The 5,761-nt window shown below is 30.2% G+C and overlaps 1 pseudogene; it reads left to right on the top strand.

Moving 5' to 3' along the window:
• The first annotated feature begins 3,569 nt into the window (after nucleotides 1-3,569).
• LOC149893613 (uncharacterized) lies at nucleotides 3,570-5,119 on the top strand (annotated as a pseudogene).
• Nucleotides 5,120-5,761: the final 642 nt, after the last annotated feature.

Here is a 5,761-nt window from a genome sequence, read left to right as displayed (position 1 = left end):
AATTCTAGTACAACTCCTGCATATGAATATAATGAATATATCCTGAAAATTTCATTGTAATTGCATTTTTAGATCTTGAGATATTTAATTCTGCATAATTGTGTATATTGAGAATTTTCAAATGGCAAAAAACACGTTTTAAAAACAATAAACTTTCCCAGTCAACTACCAACCACCGATAGAATAAGCTGGTTGTTTTTCTGATTCATTTTCAATGTTTATGTAACCTTTTCTTATACTTTTAAGGATTTTTCTTTGTTGTATTCCTTTTTTTGATGATTTTCTCCTCATATTTCTGATTCGTTCATTGTTTTTTTTAATAAATCCTTTATTCATAAATTGTCCCACAGGAATTTTTATACGTTCAAAAACTTTGCAAATACCAGTAGTACCTTCATTAAACTGTAGTATTGCAGATGAAACTCCAATCTCCAAAACTTTTTTTCCAACAAAAATATTTTTGGGGCGTTTTTTCCATATTATAGAATTTAAAGCTTCATTGTTGTTTTGGGTTTGTCCGTGTAAACATTTGGATAGTAACTAATCACTTGAAAGATCATGAAAAATTGGGAGAAGAACAGCTTTGATTGACAATGGTATATTCAATGTGGGTTTATATTTGTTTTGATTATTAAACCTATCTGTTTGCCACAAGCACCAGGTGTTTTTCGATTGAGGGCAGAATTGATGGCGTTCGATGGGATTACTTATACTACTATTATAAAATAACACAGCCCAAACAGATTTCTTCATTGGGTATAATAGTTTATTCTGCCTAATTGCCATTCCATAATAACTTTGAAATTTATTTATAACGTTATCTCTCAATCTTCCTGCCCCATTTAATTTTATTCCATCACTTAGTATTTTTCCCTTCATACTTTGAAGCAAACTGCGGCATTGTGTACCTAATCGCTTGTGAACGTGGCCAACACATTCTAATTTTTCAATTGTTATCTCTTCGCCATATGGTTTAGAAGACTTGACTTCATTAAAAGATGAAGTGTCACCATCACCAATATATGAAGTATAACGCAAACCAAAATAGCACCAGCAGCCTCCATAGAAGTTGAAGATTTTTTTGTGATTTGCTTGGCAGATATGATTTGTTTGCCAGTTCAGGAACCCTGGTTTGTTTTTTTTCCCTTTCCACATGACACATCCTTTGCAATATTTGGATAAAACTGCTGTGTCTAAACACTTTCCATTTTCCCTTGAAATTAAAGTTACAACACCGTTCATCAATGAATACCCACGTTTTTGCCATGTACCATCAACTGAGACCTGGCAATTTGTAATGCTATTATCAAATGTATTGGTAGCAAGTAAACTCTTTGTTTCTAAAGCTGTATTGCTCATGCTTTCTGAAGCTGCATCTTTATAAAAAGTATGCAATTTATTATTTATTAATTGATATTCAGGAATGGTAATGGTGTTGGCATGTTCATAATGTTTGCAAATGTACGGATTCCCTGATAACCTTTACCAATCTCACGAAAAGCTATAACCATTTGATAATTAATACAGCTTACAGCTTTTCCTAAAGTAAGTTTATTTTTTTTCTGTGAGGTTTCAAATTCATATTTCCAGTCAAAATTTGTGCAATTCAAACATAAAAGATACGAAAATCCCTTTCTCTTTTGGAAATTATTTGATAAAGTTACTGTTTTCCTACATTTAGGACAAAAAATAAATTTTACAAGCTCATTCTGAAGAATCGAAAAGTTTATTAGAATGTTATATTCATAATTGTTACTAAATGAACAACTGCATTTTTTGTTTTTAAGTTTTCTTTCACTTGAACAAGGTTTTTCGAATTGCATGGTTTTATCATCAAGCTTGTTGTTTTTTGTGAATCTGTTACCTTTAAACTTCATCTTTTTCTTAGCTTTTAAAGACTTTGGCATCTTTAAAAACCAACTAACATACTTAATAAATGTTTTTATAATTTTAAATAAAATAAATAAATAAGGAACAGCACCAAACAATCAATTATTGTATTTGTAGTTAGGTGTCTGTTTCACTTTAGGATTTGAAACTTGCAGTCGTGATTTAATGAAAGTAATGTTGTTTTAGCTAATGGGTTTAAGACATTTTATCAAAAAAACTTATTTGGAAGATTCAATGTGACCCCCTGTTTAAAAACATGGATATATTACAAGATTTTGGGACAAAACCAAATCTTGCTTGGCGTTGCTAAGGCGTTGCTAAGCGAAGAAAATTTTACCATATTTTTTAAAAATCTTATATATCTTAACATTATTTAAAAAACATATCAAAGTTATACATATTTGAAACCAGAATTGAATTCTACATATATTGAAATAAAAATCCCAAAATCGTTTTTTTTTTATGATTTTAATGCTTTGGTACCACCTTAAAGTTCCAGTTTAAAAGAAAACTTGAGCTTATCAATGAATCCACAAAGTAACAAATGCGAAGGAAATATAAACGTATGGAAGAGGCCTTTAGAAATAAATTTACAGAATGCATTGCACCTGGTCAATCGGAAGAGTTTTTGAAAGTGCTTGACGGTAATGAAAGTACCGAAATAGAAGTTCCGAATGAAATTGAAAAACTCGTGGAAATGTATTACAACAGTGACGCAACAAGTCAACTGGTAATTTTGGCATTTATTGATCATAATAAATACACAAAGCATCTTTTATGCAACACACTTACATGCATAAAATATAAATTAGAACTTGCCAGAAAATGGAAGTCCTTGCAAAATGGGTTTGTACTACCCCAAAAAAATTTATGTACAAGAAGTAGACTTTCAATTCCAAAATGTGAGCATTTTTTAGATTTTCTCTTCTCAAGTGGATTATTACAAGACGTTTCTTATGGTATTTCCAAAATAAAGTATGACAGTGGTGATGTTGAAACTATAGCCCGTGCCATCTTAACAGCAAAAAACAGTCATACCATTGCTTTATATTGCGAAAGCTGCAAAGATATTGGATACGAACCTCTGTCCGAATCAAGTTTATTGCGAATACTAAATCCAATTAAACTTTTTCATAGAAATTATCTCCCTGGTTTAAATGACACGGCTGCTGCTGGGATGAACGCATTTGCAACACTTGAACAATTTGCAACTATGTTCAATAAAAAATCAACTGTTGAGAAACTCGAAAGATTAAAAAGGTATTTAAAAACTAAATATAAGCTTCATTGCAGCAATTTGGAAAATCAAATTGCAACACGTTCAACTAGTTTTGCCCTTTCTGATCTTGAAAACATTAAATTGCAATCATGTAGCATATTGAATGATTCTGTATGCTATGAATGCAGTTAATTATTTGAAGTTTTAGATGAAGTCAACCAAATAAGAAATGAAAATAATGTTGGTGATGATGTATTATATGAGATTAAAGTTTTAATAAGCAGCATCAAAGAGTATATGAAACACTTACTAAGAGATGCCTAGCAAAAAAAAGCAAAGAATGATGCATATAAACAACTAGTTAAAAAAAGCCTTTTGGTTGAAAGATTATTCACAAAAAATATTGCCCGTGAAATTTCGAGAGGGCCAGAAGGACTACTTTGAAAAGAAAGGCATCAGTATGCACATAGATGTTTTTTTTACAAAAAAAAAAAAAGACATTCTCAACAAACACGTTTACCTAACAATTGTGTATCGATGCGATCAAGGTGTTTCCTCTGTTATCTCTATTGCTGAATCAGTTCTAAATCAGTTTCGTCTAGATGAGCTAGAAATAGTAAATATTTTTGCGAAGTCAGATAATCCTAACAGTTATCATGCTAATTAATCAGTCAAATCTATGTACAAGCTCGGCAAAAATAAGAATTTTAAGCTTCTACGGTACGACTTTAATGAGCCTTGCTGAGGAAAAGACCAATGCGATAGGGAAAGTGCATCCGCTAAAACAATATTGAGAAGTTATGTAGACGCTGGCAATGACATAGTGACAGCAGAAGATGTTGCAAAAGCAGTGAAATACGGATATGGCATCAAAAACGCAATGGTTAGCGTTGCGAAAATTGAAAATGTTACTTTAACTGGTCCTAAAATTCCAAATTTAAGCAACTACCACTCCTATGAGTTCCAAGAAGACTACATGACTTTGTGGCGATACTATGAAATTGGAAAAGGAGTTAAAGTGCTATACAACAACCTTTCAGTTGAAACATCAATTGAATTGATTGTTCCATTTACAAGTGCTAAAGGAAACTTTCAGAGAAAAACTTAGGGAAAAAATAAGAAAAGAAATTATGATTTAAATACACTACATTTTTGCCAGGAGACAGATTGTATGGAATATTTTAAAACAATTATCGAGTTAGAGGGACATATGTTGATAGGGCACCACCTAAGATCTGAAGAATTTTCTTCTTTAGATAAAGTAAAAAAGATATACACTGATAAGATGAAAGCTAATTCGCAAGTTCATTCAAATTGTATAAACGCATCGGTTAAGATCACACCTACCCCAATAAACAATATATACTCTCAAAAGTTTAAAAAGTTAGGTTGGGCATTACCAACAAGAAAGACGTTTCGTTTATCCATAAAACAGAAAAAACTACTTTACGAAAACTTCATAAATCGAGAAAATACAGGAAAGAAGATGTCACTAGAAGAAGTTAATACACTGATAAGAAAATCTCTTAACGCGAATGAGTTCGTTTCAAGTCAACAAATAAGATCTTTGTTTTCTAAATGGAAGAAAGATGATTGGGTGGCAGTTGTTCACAAAAATCAATGGTATCCAGGAGTTATTGCAGATTTAAACGAAAAAACTAAAAAGTTAAAAGCTAATAGCATTGATAACAGTATTAGAATTTAAATCATTATTTGTTATAGAAGTATTAAGATTCATTATGTTATTCATAGATTTTTTAAAATTTGTTTTAATATTTTCAAATAACTGAAGACGGTATTGTAGTTGACTGCATGAAAAGTGTATCTTTTAAAAAAAATTGTTATCCATGGCCTTACCAGAAAGATAGCATTGTATATTCTGATGACAACATCTTATGTAAAATAAGTCCCCCGACTCCAATTAATCAAGCTGGGGATTACTTCTTAGCAACAAATGATTTTAAAGAAGCTAACAAACTAATGAAAAAACGAGCTCAAAAAATAAGTTAAGAAATTAACTGTAAAACAACATGTATGTTTTTTTGAATAACTATCAAATATGCGCACACCCCACAACTATTATTTTTCTATCTGATCATTAACTCTTTCACTACCGCGGTTTTTTTAAAAAAACTTTTCGCCGTGACCGCACTAATTTAAAAAAAATAATAAAGATCATATATTATTCAAAACTAATAGAAATCCAAGTAATAAATCTCTTTAAAACCATAACAAACTATATATATAAAGAAAGCTAAAGAAAAGATCTTTTTAAATATATCAAAGTTAAATACACAGCATTTCATACTGGAAAATGCAAGGAGTTCAAAAACGTTGTTTTTTATTGAAAGAAAGAAAAATTAAATCAAAAACAAAATTCTTTTATATATTTTAAGAATAAAATATTTTAAGACATTTCTAACAATTTACATAGACAATGAAATCTATCATAAGTAATAAAAAATAGTTTTACTTTTCTTTTGAGAACAGAAAAAAGCTGAAACCAGTTTTTTTTAGAACTGAGTTTAGAAAATTAAAAAAGAAAAAAAGCAGTTAGTTTGTAAGATGTGCTTAAAAAAAAAAAATTCCAATGATAAAAAAAATTATCTGGAATGGTAAATCAAAAAACAATCTTTAGGATGCAAATAAGGT

Source organism: Hydra viridissima, unplaced genomic scaffold (assembly GCF_058129835.1).
Source record: "Hydra viridissima isolate aposymbiotic clone 2 unplaced genomic scaffold, HvirCarnegie_v1 scaffold_1, whole genome shotgun sequence".
In the NCBI taxonomy this organism is placed as follows: Eukaryota; Metazoa; Cnidaria; class Hydrozoa; order Anthoathecata; family Hydridae; genus Hydra; species Hydra viridissima.
Note: the sequence above shows the minus strand (reverse complement) of the source record. Positions and strands in the feature narration are given on the sequence as shown.